The sequence below is a fragment of the Amblyomma mixtum genome, chromosome 3 (assembly GCF_055824585.1).
Source record: "Amblyomma mixtum isolate Tamu chromosome 3, ASM5582458v1, whole genome shotgun sequence".
In the NCBI taxonomy this organism is placed as follows: Eukaryota; Metazoa; Arthropoda; class Arachnida; order Ixodida; family Ixodidae; genus Amblyomma; species Amblyomma mixtum.
In genome coordinates, this window is record NC_143014.1 from 214870918 (window position 1) to 214885982 (window position 15065).

The 15065-nt window shown below is 49.8% G+C and overlaps 1 pseudogene; it reads left to right on the top strand.

Moving 5' to 3' along the window:
* Positions 1 to 6725: 6725 nt before the first annotated feature.
* The window catches only part of LOC149353637 (cholesterol 7-desaturase nvd-like), a 28978-nt pseudogene continuing 20638 nt past the window's right edge, over positions 6726 to 15065 (top strand).

Here is a 15065-nt window from a genome sequence, read left to right on the forward strand (position 1 = left end):
CAGTTTTGGTTTTTGGCTGTCAGAACATGTTATCACCGAACACTATAGTCAGATTCAATTTAAGTCTGCAGTGAAGCTCTGCCATCTGGACCGCCGCACAGAATTCTTCCGCGCCAAAAAAAGTAGTCCGCTGTTAAAACTTTTATTGTATACTACCATAAGAAGCTTATTACAAGAAAAAATGATAAGCTCTAGAATTCTGATACCTGGATAGATTAATAAAATCAAACATCGAACAACTTATTTTGTTTACTGTTATTGGTTAGTGGAGTAATACAGGATGCCTCGGGCCATGACCGAGTGCTAACAACTGCTGTTTCTTTTAAGTTTTATCCTACTATACATGAGCTACGCGGTATGTGAACCAGAATCATAACATTTCAGTCACAGCATTTTCATCTTGTTCAGATGTTTGATGTGTGTTCCACAAGGTCACCATCCTCAAATCCAGCAAACCATTGTCATGAAATGCACCATTATTTTTTTACTTGCAGTTATGTTGTAGGTAGGCAGCCAACGTCTGTGTTAAAGTACTCCACTCAGGATGTCGGTTTGCTTCTGCAAACAATGGAAACTCACTAAAAGCATGTGTTTGATTGCACAGACGGTTACCAGTTGAAAATAATAACAGTCATATTCAGCCGACATCACTGCTATCATTCAGCAGCACAGAGAACCCTACGCAACGTCGTATAGGCTTGCGCCTACGCTTACGCTGCTGCTGAATGACTGCGTCGGCAGCGACGAACTGCGCGGCTAATGTTCAGTTCACCCTGTTTGTGTTGCCCATGTAAGCAGTCAAAACCTCTACAGCCGAGCTACTCATCTGGTAGCTGACGAGAGCCGCGTACAAGAGCAAGAACTTCAAAAACCACGCCATGGCTATGCCGAAGTTCAGCCTAAGTGCCGGTCGCCGAGGAGCAAAAAAAGACCACGTTTTCGCGCCGTCTAGGTTGGCAACAGGAGCATGCTATTGGACAGACGGCAATCCCGGGCGCGCCAATCGGAACGCTTTAAACCATCCGCCTCGTCCGCCAGCTCCAAAATGATCGTACAACACCCATTCCGCCCCACGCCCGAGCGAAGGCCGAAAGCGAGCGGTTCGCTCGCTGGCGGATCCGCCCAAAAACGATCGTACAACGGCCTTTACGGAGCGTAGCTTGCGCCCGCTGGGAAGCCCTCTCTAGCTGAGCGATAGGCAGCGCGCGAGCGTGCGTAAGAGCGCGCGGGCGTGCATGGGTAATCAAGATGGCACCCTCTTTTGTGCATCTAAAATGCAACATTTACCCAATAAATAACTATAAACACAAAATCTACCTTTACTAAATAGTTTCAGCGCATTATTAGCTGGCTTAATTGATATTCTTTCCACTCTAACTCGAATTGTGACCTATAGGTGGAGCAGCAGAGCAATTCGACTCTAGTCCGCTCGAGAAGACAGGCGATCTGCCCGGCTAAAACTCTTTTCTCGCGCACTTCTCCGCTGGTGTATCCGCTCGCCCGCTCCGCCCCGCTGGCCGTAAAAACGCTCAGCTAAAACGGCCTAATGTTCTCCCCTACAAGTGGAAGGGGAGATTTCCTTCTATCTACACTGGCAGGCGGCAGGTCAAGAGAGGGAAATCCCTATAAACATCCCCTGCCATCTACCACGGTTGATAGGCGGAGGCTTCACCCGGACGTAAGCGGCTTTTTTGCTAGTGACCCATCTAGTGCTAACGCACTAACAGCACTACGGGAGCTCCCATTACGTAATATGCTTTCTGCTTTCGCTAGGCGGTGCGTTACGCCACTACGGTCGACACGGCAAGCTTCATTTTGTGTTCCCGGAGTCGCTGGAACAGCGCGCGCACAGATTGCACAGGACGTCCGACAAGCCATCTGCAGGGGGTTCACGTAGCAGCTAGCCGGCTGTGAGAGCAGGAACCTGCTCCCGGTACAGTCAGAGTGCCGGTTAGAGCACTCCTGAAGCTACCGAGCCCGTCAGCTGCCAAGCGCCGTTCGAGTTGACATGGTCCCCTTTAGGCCAGCGTCACATCGCCGAGCCGCGAGCATGCGTGCTTCGTTAGGTTAGAACATAAACGCGCCATTCAAATCCGGTTCTACAGTCGTCAACTGTACGCACTACGATATACATATGTACATGGCGTTCGAAATTAGGCCTTAATTGCTAAAAAAAGGACCAAGAGTCGCACAAAAGTCATTATTGTAAATGGGTTATGCGGCGAGGCGGACACAAACAGTGAGAAAAATTGATGGCGGTCTTGCATTGCTGAGCACAGAATATCGAGGAAGAGCAGATTTTTGCAGGTGGAAACCAACGCCAGGTACATGAAAGCGAGATTGAGGTGTCATCTGACCCAGGGAACCGATTGTGCGCCTTTCCTTTCGTCAAAATCCGCGGGCTCTACAACGTTGTCAACGCCGACGCCAACCAACCCAATGAACGTCGGCGGCCCACTTGTTTGTTTGGTTTGGCTTTTGAGGAAAGGAAATGGCGCAGTAGCTGCCACATCTTGGTGCACACCCTACTTAGCCGCGCCCTAAGGGAAGGGATAAAGAAGGCAGAGAAAGGAGAAAAGAATAAAGAGAAAATCGGTTTTTGAGGAAGGGAAATGGCCAGTGCCTGTCTCACATCACGGGGGACACTTGAATCGCGCCTCAAGGGAAGGGATAAAGGAGGGAACGAGAAAAGATATGTCACGTGGCTGCCACACCTCCACAGCTCCCCCACTTGAAGGTCAAATTGCGGCGTTGAATACCTTGGCTTGACTAGGTCAGTAAAGCTTTCGCTTTAAAATTGTCATCGAAACTCGAGTATAATTAACTAAAGTTCACGAATAACTTTTTTATTTACTGCACTTAGCGTGCATGTCTTTACATAGAACTTAGAGGCAGTGCCATTTCAAGGACTATTCTATTTTGTCCAGTTTTAGTAACGCGCCTGTGTCCTGAGATATGCACGTCTAAATTTTCAACCTTGTCCGTCTAGTTAGGCATGCGAGATCGCGGTGCATGAGGCTCCTCCCTTATGTGACGCAGCTGTGGCGCACGGCGCTTCGACTGACAGGAATGTGGAGTTGTATACGACGGTTATAAATTTTCGCTCTTGGCCAGCAGTATGGTATTGCTACGCTTGAACGTTGAGAAGTCAGAGCGGCGCCACGTATTATCACCCACTTTAGAAGCGCTCGCCCCACGTTGCCGGTGGAGTGATTTTTCGGTTGCGCTGGCCAAGAACGAAAAGCTATCACCGTCGCCTCCAACTCACGTTCTTGGCAGGCGGAGCACCATGCGCCAACAGCTGCGTCACACCAGGGAGGAGCCTCATGCCGAGTGCCGCGGTCTCGCAGCGATCTCGCTTGCCTCTATGACACCTTACTAGAGCCATAGCGCGCTGTTTTATGTTAAAGGTGCACTGAAGAGGATTCTGAACTTGTCTTTTTGCCGCGGGAACTCGATCTACACGTTCCTAGCATTCTTAGAAACTGCTACTTATTGCCCTGTATGGCCGATTTCCCTAATTAAATCGAATTAACGTCCGGCTCCCGCCCTTTTTTTTTAATTCTGCCTCGTACGATGGGCGGAGTCGACCAACGCGTGAAGTTCCTTTCAGCCAGCTCCGTGGAGGCTTTGCTTTCGATTTATTTTGTTTTTTAGCTTTCCATGAATAAATAGTTTCATTCGCAGATAATATAGCCGCAAAATAAGCCCGCAGAAATAAAAATACGCGCGGACTATTTGCTACTACGGACTACTACGTATTACTCCGCCGATGGCAGAGCGGCAAGCCGCCACGGGACTGGGTGAAAGGCACTCCACGCGTTGGTCGACTCCGCCCACCGTAGGAGGCAGAATTCAAAAAAAAAGAGCGGGAGCCGGACGTTAATTCGATTTAACTAGGGAAATTGGCCACACAGGGCAATAAGTCGCAGTTTCTAAGAATGGTAAGAACGTGTAGATCGAGTTCCCGCGGCAAAAAGACAAGTTCAGATTCCTCTTCAGTGCACCTTTAAGGCGAAGGCCTTTAATGGCTCATACTCGGGACCATGACTCTGCCCGTCGGTCTATTACATCTGAAGTGACAGTCATAACTAGTTATTACTAGTCACAAGTCATGACTAACTAGTCAATAACCAAGGGAGGGGAAAACCTCAGTTTGCTAGAGCCAACGTTTCGACAAGGGGACTTGTCTTCGTCTGGGCAAAGCGTTCATCATCGGCAGGGATTATATAGGGCCTTCGCTCCGAGGAGAAAGGCCCCGGGGGTGGGGAAGGAAAGTGGTGTGGGAGGGGATGCGTGTCAGGAAGGGGAGGGAGGTGAATCATCATTCGCTAGGCTGCAATAGTGCAACAACCTATATCCGGGGGGTATGCAATGAACAAAAGGCTTTGAAGGGGCTGCGACGGGGGGGTGGGGGGGGAGGCGCTGGGTGAACCTGCAAAACTCAGATAAAAGGATTAGTCAGCGTGGTACAGGGAAATGATAACAAGGGAAAAAAAAGGGGGGGGGGGGCTGGCACTGGAAGGAGAAAGGAAGGGGGGCATTTCCAAGGAAGGACTAGGCAGGGGGGGGGGGAAATGGCTCGTGTTCAGAGAAAGCCAAAAAGTGGGGGCAGAGGGGGTAACAGGAGTGTCATGGTTTCCGAGAACTGGTAGTTCTCGGAAACCATGACACTCCTGTTACCCCCTCTGCCCCCACTTTTTGGCTTTCTCTGAACACGAGCCATTTCCGTAGTTCTCGGAAACCATGACACTCCTGTTACCCCCTCTGCCCCCACTTTTTGGCTTTCTCTGAACACGAGCCATTTCCCCCCCCCCCTGCCTAGTCCTTCCTTGGAAATGCCCCCCTTCCTTTCTCCTTCCAGTGCCAGCCCCCCCCCCCCTTTTTTTCCCTTGTTATCATTTCCCTGTACCACGCTGACTAATCCTTTTATCTGAGTTTTGCAGGTTCACCCAGCGCCTCCCCCCCCACCCCCCCGTCGCAGCCCCTTCAAAGCCTTTTGTTCATTGCATACCCCCCGGATATAGGTTGTTGCACTATTGCAGCCTAGCGAATGATGATTCACCTCCCTCCCCTTCCTGACACGCATCCCCTCCCACACCACTTTCCTTCCCCACCCCCGGGGCCTTTCTCCTCGGAGCGAAGGCCCTATATAATCCCTGCCGATGATGAACGCTTTGCCCAGACGAAGACAAGTCCCCTTGTCGAAACGTTGGCTCTAGCAAACTGAGGTTTTCCCCTCCCTTGTTCTACCAGTTCTCGGAAACCATGACACTCCTGTTACCCCCTCTGCCCCCACTTTTTGGCTTTCTCTGAACACGAGCCATTTCCCCCCCCCCTGCCTAGTCCTTCCTTGGAAATGCCCCCCTTCCTTTCTCCTTCCAGTGCCAGCCCCCCCCCCCCCTTTTTTTTTCCCCTTGTTATCATTTCCCTGTACCACGCTGACTAATCCTTTTATCTGAGTTTTGCAGGTTCACCCAGCGCCTCCCCCCCCCACCCCCCCGTCGCAGCCCCTTCAAAGCCTTTTGTTCATTGCATACCCCCGGATATAGGTTGTTGCACTATTGCAGCCTAGCGAATGATGATTCACCTCCCTCCCCTTCCTGACACGCATCCCCTCCCACACCACTTTCCTTCCCCACCCCCGGGGCCTTTCTCCCCGGAGCGAAGGCCCTATATAATCCCTGCCGATGATGAACGCTTTGCCCAGACGAAGACAAGTCCCCTTGTCGAAACGTTGGCTCTAGCAAACTGAGGTTTTCCCCTCCCTTGTTCATTTTGTGATCGCCAACGACCATCTACCGCACCCTCTCTCTACCATAGTCAATAACCAGTCATAAACTGATTAGTCATGACTAGTTAGTCATTACCAACCATGACTAGTTAATCTTTTAACAGTCATGAGTACTTAGCCATCAACTAATTAGTCATGACAAACTACTCATTAACCAGTCATGACTAGTTATTCATTAACCAGACATGACTAGTTAGTCATCAACTAGTCATGGCTAACTAGTCATTAACCAGTCATCAGCTAATTACTCATGACTAGTTAGTCATTGATAAATCATGACTATTTAGTCATAGGTCATGGGTCATGGTTGTTCATGAGCCATGACTAGCCAACCTAAGTCGCCCCATAGCCATCTCGTGTGTGCCTACGGCCGTGCAGCCAATGTTGCGTGGAAAGGCTTTCGCCTCGCGCAAGGCGAAACCCTCAACACGCAACTCTCAACACACAACACACAACTCAACACACAACTGCGCCATCTCAGCGCAGTTGTGTGTCCTTCTCTTTCTGGTCCTTTGCCTGCAAGCGCTGTTTTTCTCAAGATGTTTCGCCTCGCGCACTTTAGATCGTCAAAGTGGCCCCTGAATTTTTTTCTTCAAGTCCTTACCCAAAAAGCCCCTACCCAAAAGTCCTTACCCAGACATGTTGTAATCGCTGTTACAGAAACGGCGCACACTCTTGTAAAAGTGCAATGGCGCAATGCGGCTGCGTAGCTAGCTGTTCTCAGTCCTGCATTACTGGTCTTTAGGCAAGGGAATACCCAAATATTTGCTAGTAATTTCAAACCGCCAGCGCACAGAAGGAAAGGAACGACTCTTACCTGTGAGGGCAGGACAAACAGATGCGAGGGGAGCGTGTGACGCGCAATTTTCGACATTTTTTTTTCGTTCTTGAGTAGATCAGTTGGCAAAGTTCTAGCATTGCCTTAGCCGCCATGGTAGAGAACCCGTCGTCGCAGCATTGTGCGAGCCTGCAGGCATTTGCGTTTTCGGGGTGAGCAACGGTATCTTTCTTGCACTGTAGGGAACAGCATAAAAGGTGGGGGGAACTGCGAAATTAAATTTAAACCCGTGAATGGTCTTCAGTACCCATGCCAGTTAAGTGCACCTGTCAAATGCATCTGATAGCTCTGATTGATAGCATTGATAGCAGACAAGACTATTTGTGAACCAAGAGCGCCTTCTATGCTGCGCAGGCTGTCAGATCGGGCATTTGCTTTCGTCTGTTATTCGGGTTAGACAAAATAGAAAAGACAGTTGAACGTGGTACGGAGTAGCTACTTCTCAACACTGCAGACAGCCTAAAATTCAACTTAAAAGTACCTCCCGGCCAATAAAGGCAAATTTTTACATTCAAGAGGGAAATGAGTGTTATTATCGATCGAGCCTCTTAACGCTTCTCACGCCAAAGTATATCAAACTAAAAAAAGAAAGGGTTATTGGTTGTGTAAATTGCTGTAGCCAAGGGCTTCCTCCAGCATACTGATATATTAATTGCTCTAGAAACGCAATTCATTCATCTGTATTTCTGCAGGAATAACGCAACAGGCGGTGCTGGCTTAACTTCTCTGCGGTATATAGAAAATGTTAGTCGTAGTAGTGATCATGGAGATTCACGCTCACCTAAATGGCGAAATACGTCGTCCTAATCGGGCTTGTACGACTTATTGTTTTATTGCCGTAAGGCATCGAGGGCAACAGTAGCCCTTAAAAGTGTTCACCCTGTGTTGGAAGACCCTTTTCCGCGCCCGCTGCTACTCCATGGGCTTGCCGAAAAAAGTTTTTCATCCACAACATGGGGTTTATTGCAAAAGGGCAGTTTTAGCAAAAGAAGCGTCATTGCTTTTTAACGCCATGATTATGATTATCTTTCATGTCGGTCAGGCACTCAGCTTTAAGTATGTTTAATAAAAGTGCAAGAATTATTTATGAATTACTGGATTGACGGTAATATGAGCGTTAACACAAATAATAGCCAGATAAGTCCGCCTCTTCACTGGCGCTTCCTACGATTCTTCAAGAGCCTTACAATGCTTATTATGTTCGAACACAACCCACAAAACACTTCTAGGAACGTGTACTGCTATGCTTGCAAGCATTGAGGCAGCACTTGACTGTAACAATAGCGCGAAGAACTACAGTATACAATGCATATAAAATGCATTTGTGTAAAGTTATACGCACATATTTAAGTGGTCCATGTTGCCAACTATGGGCTGATTTTTCCTTCAAGGTCAACGGCCTTGGTTTGCCACTTTGAGCCTCATACCTTACTGCTTGAGTAGCGGCAACTCCGTATGCTGTATTGAGGTATTGGGAAGTTATTATTCATCAAGAAACGGAATACCATTCTGCACTCTACCTGTGCTGGTGGGAATTGCTGTGGCAGTCGTCACCGTACTTTGCACATTCATCACTTTCAAGGGGATCCATGGAAAGGAGAGTGAGGTAAGGCTGACTGCGTTGAAATACGTGTAATAGATTGAAAAAAAAAACTAGTTGTTGACCTAATAAACCACTGGTCTGAGATCAATCGCTTTCGGTGGAGCTTAGACACACATATCAAATGATCGCTTTCGGTGGAGCTTAGACACACATATCAAATGGCGCAGAAGAGGGGGGGGGGGGGGGGCTGCAGTTTAAAGACTCTAATAGAGCACGAAATAGGAGTAAACCTTCTATACAGGAATATTTGCGCACCTGTCATACGGTGTCGCACAACAACCGGAATTCACTGAGGATAGCGAGCGCTCAACATGTAGAAGACCCCGAAAATTTGCAAAGCAAGTTATCACGGAAAGAAGACCATAAAGGATTATCAGAAATCAAGCGCCGCGCGAGTTAAACGGCACGCTGGGAACCCCAAAGCAAGCACCTTTTAATGTCTGCGCTGTAGTTGATTCGCTGGAAATGCAAAATGACGTAACTGCCAAAGAAAAAATATGATTTGAGCCATAGCCTCCTCATAGGAATGTTTCAATAGCTCGCTAAAATATTCATGTCTACGCTTCTTTCATCGATGAAACTGAAGGTTCAAGGCAAAAAATGTATATTGAGAGTGAGTTTACGTTGCTCGCAAATGCACTTAGTCTCATTTATTAATTTGTAGATATCGTCGAAACTGCACTATAAATTAGGTTTTGAGTGTGTAGGCAGAGAAGTGGGGCGGAGAGGCTGCAGTGTGTTTTCTGTTTTGCAAGGGAAAAGAGCAGACGGTGCACGACAGTAGCGCAGGCTACTCTTTGTCGCACATGCTGTTAGAAACAAGCATACAATAAATAATACCTGGGTTCTGAAAGCACGAAAAACAAATAAAGGGGTATAGAAGTATCAAGTGAAGAGTTCCAAGCCAAACGAAAAATAAAAGAACAATATTTATTCGTGCAAGAAACCGGAAAATATAACGCCTACCAATGCAGCTGAGAGAATGCATGCTGTAAAACCGGCTATCGGAATTAGAATAGTATTAAGCAGCGTCGATACGTCTTTATTTGTTTTTCTTTTCTCCAAGGAAAAGCGCAAAGTACGAACGGTGAGCCCAGGAGAAGTTCCGCCTGTTTTCCCGAACGGCTGGATTCCTGTGCTTGAGTCATCAGATCTTAAAAAGGGTGAAGTGAAACCAATTAACGTGATCGGTGAGTTTGCTGCAATTTTTTACGCACGCAAAAATTTCTTAAATGTTCCCACTATCTGGCATTTAGTAGTGGCCCTACTGAAACCTCATTGGAAATCACCTTGGGGAGTGAATATAATAAAAGGGGTTTTTACGCATGGAAAAATTTGTTTTTGGCTGCGAAAATCGGCATTTAGGATCGCATTTCAGCCTCCAAAGTCAGATACCGGCCCTGTATAGTGTGCCTTATGCACATATTTTCTGGCACTGTAATATCGGCAAGCTATACTATTGCTTAAAAACAAAGCCATGTTTATCTTATGGCGGCCCCAGGATTTTCTACCTTTGAGATGTCTGGGTGTACCGGGTGTTTTTTCACTCTGCACAGATTTATTTTTTTTTAATCCACGAAGGATACAAAAATGTGGGCATTTTAGGTAGATTGTAAGGTATGGCGAGAATTATACCCCATGTAGTAGGCAGTTAAAATACAGTTACTTAACTATTACTAAGTAACCAACTTTATCCGTAATTGGTATTAGGGCTCGATATAGATTTGCGTAATTCAGGCCTTCAGTATCATAGGCGAACCCTGTTTAAAGAATGTTTCTAAATGAACATAGTGGTTCAAGATATCAAGTGTGGAATTATGCGCGAAAACGAGCCAATACCCAACCAGACGCGCGATATGCGCCGAAAGCGGTATATATTGCCACGTATCATTGTAGTGTTTGTTCGCTCACGCTCAAGGCTGCAGGAAAGGGCTGTTATCATTTTTGTTCGTGACGCGAGAAGCGACCAGTCTAATCTCGATTGATCGCAGCCCTGAAAGGCTGCATCTAGGTTTTTCCAGATTACAGTAGATGATCTTGTCCTGCTATCTGGAAGTTTCTTCATAGAGAAAGATATTGGTAAAGAGCGGACACTCGGCGAAATCTGGCCCCAGGAAATGACGCGCAATCCTCCTCCTCCAATAGATAATCTGCCGCCTCCAGGATGGCGCCACCAGTCTCCAAACGCGCGCGCGCGCGCGGGCGGGTAGCCGGCGCGGCGGCTCAGACCCATCCGAGCAGCAGACAACGGAGCGTCGTGGGGGCTGTTTTGTGCGCGTGAAAGCGCGCGGCGTATTTGTTCGTGCGGGCAGACCGCAATTTTTTTTCGTCTCTCTTGCCCTTCGACGCAGAACTCCTCCTGTTTATGACGGCGGCAAGGTGAGAAATGTTTATTTGTGGAACTACGCTGTATTGCATGCATTTAGGCAGCCGCGCCGGCCGCCGTTGCCTGTCTGCAGTTCGTGAAGCGGCGTGCTCGCTCTGTGGCCAGCCGGCTGTTGTTCACGGCATTCTTGCAGTTTTTGACAACGTCAAGGAAGGAATGTTTTGTTTTTGCAAAAGTACGCTACATTTCAAGCACTTTATGCAAAATTACGCTGCATTTCGAGCACTCCAACTTAGTACGCCGGCGCAGTTGTGAAGGGCGCGCGCACGCTGTGTCATGCTACGCCGTGGCGGGAGCGGCGGGAGGAATGATGCTGCATGATGCAGCCTCGCCGGTCGGTGCGTAGAAACAAAAAAAAAACCTGCCCACGGCCTGTGGCCCGACGCGCTGTGCCTAGCGGTTTGTTTTGCTTGGTTTCGCGCTTTCTCGGGACGTCACGTTTTTGTATGGCCCCCGACAATATGTAACTTCTTATGGGTGACATTTGTCGGTGTAAGGTTAAAATGTACTTTTTTGAAAGTGGGCAAACGGCGAAGATGACCGTTCCTGCGCAGCAAGTACGGGACCGTAGTTTTCAAGACTGGTGGAAAAAAAAGATGACGCACGAAAAGCTCAAAAACCTTACTCTTGTAGTACGTATGTATGTATGTAGTACGTGTGAAAGAGTCCGTTATCTGCGCTCGTGGAAACGCACATTTCGCCCGTGCATTGACAACAGAGGGATGCGCTTTTGAAAACCGGCAAAAAAAGGCAACGCGTCGGGCTTTCTAAACTCTAAAGAGCTTGCAAACCAAGAACTGTTGCGCCGATAGTTTAATTTTCTATGCTTCTTAAAACATACGTTGCACCCGTGTATTTCTCAGTGCTCCTAATACATTGTGTACTTCTGGTTCGTAGTCCGTGTTGTGGCCGTCTTTGTACGAAATATTCTCGAACAAACCGCGTACTCTGCTGTCCACCTAGGTTTTTAGAAGGTAGACAATAACGTCGGGGAATGTAGAAATGCTTGCAAAAAGCTGATTGCTATCTGCCGTGTAGTACGGTATGTGTATTGTACTTTGCGCAACGACGTTCAGCACGCGAGTTTCGCAAAAACATGTTTACTCCGCTCGTAATTTCGTTCCCTCGCCGCTTTCGCACCTTTTCACTGTTTACAGAGTTACAATATAAGGAGACTGAGAATGACCATACTTGCGAATTTTTCAGGTGATGCCACCCGTCGGCAACACCTGCTGTGTGCCGTGGTGCCGCAACAGGATCACCTTGAGCAGGAGGCCAGGAACCATCTTCCGCATCCCACGGCTTTGTTTATGTTGCACAAAATAAATGTTCTCATTTCACACAAAACCTGGTGTCTTTTGTGGAGTGCTAATATTTGGCAAAGGCTGTGATGCAGCTGCGTTCATGGCTGGTCAAAAGCACTCGAAATCTATTTAATTATACGCTGCCAACAGCGCAGCGGGGCGCGGCGTATGCTAACATTCAAACCGCGCGCCCTGAAACCGGAACCGGAAGTCGTCCCAGGCAGCGAGGCGCAGCGCATGCAGCCATTCAAACTGCGCGCGCCTGAAACCGAAACCGGATGTTATGAGACTCCGCCCGCTTGGTGCGCTGCAGTCAAATGGGCCGCTGGGCCCTATGGGAGTGTCCGCTCTTTACCAATATCTTTCTCTGTGGTTTCTTTGCCGGCTTTAAATTGAGCGATGCCGCGAGCGGCGGGCATTCGTAGTTCGACGACCGACGAGCACGTTTGTTGCTTACGCCGCCGCCGAGTGATTCAGTTATTTTGCGGGCGCAAGTCAGCCCAAATAAAGAGCTTCGTTTCCAAGACTGGCTGGTGTCTTCCTGACCACTGGACTGCCGTCACTACAACGTGACATCTGGTGGAGGGGCTGGGTAGCCTGCCATGTTCCGGACACCCCCTACAAGTCGTGACTCCAGCCCTTTGAGTCAACTACCGCAGGACCTGAGTCCAGTCCACCGCGCAAGCCGACGCCTGCAAGGGGACGAGCCTGAGTTCGGGATTCTGCCGGACCCTACCTGGAAGCGAAAGCCAGCAGCAACGTCTACCCCAGACGATGACTCCAATCATTCTTCAGCAGCCCCGGGTGCCACCAACCTTCGACGCTTCGCCTGGCGCCGACCCCGAAGAATGGCTTTAGCAGTTCGACCGTGTGGCTATCTTCAACAACTGGGACGATGCCACGAAACTTAGGTACGTGTTCTTCGCCTTGGAGGGACCAGCAAAAGTCTGGTTTGAGAATGAGGAAGCTAACCTAACGAACTGGGAAAATTTCAAGGAGCAGCTTCTAAAGACCTTCACGAACGTCGTGCGAAAGAAGAGAGCCCAGCAGCTGCTACAGTCTCGCATACAACACCCAAACGAGACCGTTGCTGTGTACACTGAGGAAATGAAGCGTCTCTTCCGGCGTACCGACGCAAACATGAAGGAAGAAGAAAAAGTAAAACTGCTCATGAGAGGAGTTAAAGAGCAGCTCTTTGCCGGCCTCGTCCGTAACCCACCGAAAACTGTCGCAGAATTTGTAGAAGAGTCATCCACGATGGAAAAAACTCTTGATGCCCGAGCCCGCCAGTATGACCGCCAGCAGCGCGTTTTCTCAGCAAGCTGCCTGGACACCGATAACAGCAATGACCTGCGGGAGGTTATACGTCAAGCTGTGCGAGAGGAGCTCCGACGATTGCTGCCAACGGGAACGCAGCCGCAACCTTCATCGCTCACTGACGTCATCCGGGACGAAGTTCAACAGGCCTTGGGTGTGACGCCGACACCCATGCAGCCTCTGCAGCCCCCAGCCATGACTTACGCCGCAGCTGTGCGCCGTCCTGCACCTCGACGACGGGACCCAAGCCCCTATCGCCCTCAGCCAGCTGCGTTGGACCGCCGCCCACTCGCCCCAACCCGTCCGTCCTACGAGCGACGCGCGCAGCCGAGGAAATGCGACGAGTGGAGAACTCCCGACCAGCGCCGCCCACTATGCTTCCACTGTGGCGAAGCCGGTCACGTCCTCCGGCACTGCCCATACAGAAGACTAGGCATCCGAGGGTTCTCTTACGACGCTCCACGACCCCGACCCGGCCAGCGACCAGCCGAAATCGAGGAGTTTTTGCGTCGGGAAGAATGCTCACCGCCCAGCCGCCTATCACGTTCCCCGTCGCCATCGTCCCCGCGCTTTGTATCTCCTAGCCGAGGTTACGCCGTGCGTGGACGCTCCCCCAGCCCCCGAAGGTTAAACTGAATAAAGCAGCCTCTGGAGGTGAGGTTGCTTCTAAGCGCAAGGACAAAGATACTCCACCGACGATAACTCCGACGACACCTCCGACGACACCTCCGACGACACCTCCGACGACACCTCCGACGACACCTCCGACGACACCTCCGACGACACCTCCGACGACACCTCCGACGACACCTCCGACGACAACTTCGACGACAACTTCGATGACAACACCGGCGACGACGACGACGCGACCAGACTTGACGCCTTTACCGCTGCCCATAGAAGTAACGTCGGAGTACGCCCACCGCAGCCGCACTACCCGACGAAGCCGAGATCGTACACCGAAGACCAGGTGTAGCACGAAAACGCGAACAAGTGACCTTGAAGTTACGGTCGACGGTCACGCGGTTACTGCCTTGGTCGACACGGGAGCTGACTACTCAGTCATGAGCGGGCCATTCGCTGTTCGACTCAGGAAAGTGACAACAATTTGGGATGGCCCGTTGATCCGCACCGGAGGTGGTAACCTGATTACGCCGTCAGGACGCTGCACCGCGAGAGTTACTGTAAATGGCAGAACCTATGCTACAACCTTCCTGGTCCTACAGCAATGCTCGCGAGACGTGATTTTGGAAATGGACTTCCTGAATGAACATCGGGCGATCATCGACCTTCGATCTAAGTCGATCAAGCTTTCCACGGAGAATGCCATACCTGCTGCGACGAACGCAACTCATCACGTTGCCTTAAACGTCCTCGACGAAGCATTGAGCGTGCCGCCCCGATCGAGTGTCCTCGCCTGCATAGGTACTGGAAACGTCGAAACTGCCGAAGGTGTCATCGAGGGGAACACCCAGCTACTCCTGGATCGAGGACTGGCCGTCGCAAGGGGAGTCGCCCAAATCCGAAATGGCCAAGGCCAGGTGTTGCTAACCAACTTCACCGAAGAATACCGGCATCTAAACAAAGGCACGACGATCGCTTTCCTCGACGAGCTGGCAGACATCAGAGACGTATTTGCCCTACCCGACCAACCCGCAGAACCATCAGACCAAGGCCGTCCACTCACGTTCGACATCAACCCGGCATTACCCCGGAGCAGACAAGACCAAATACGCAGTCTTCTTCAAAGGTACAGCGATTGTTTCTCATCAGCATCGAATGTGCGACGAACCCGGCTTGCCAAGCACCGCATTGTCACAGAC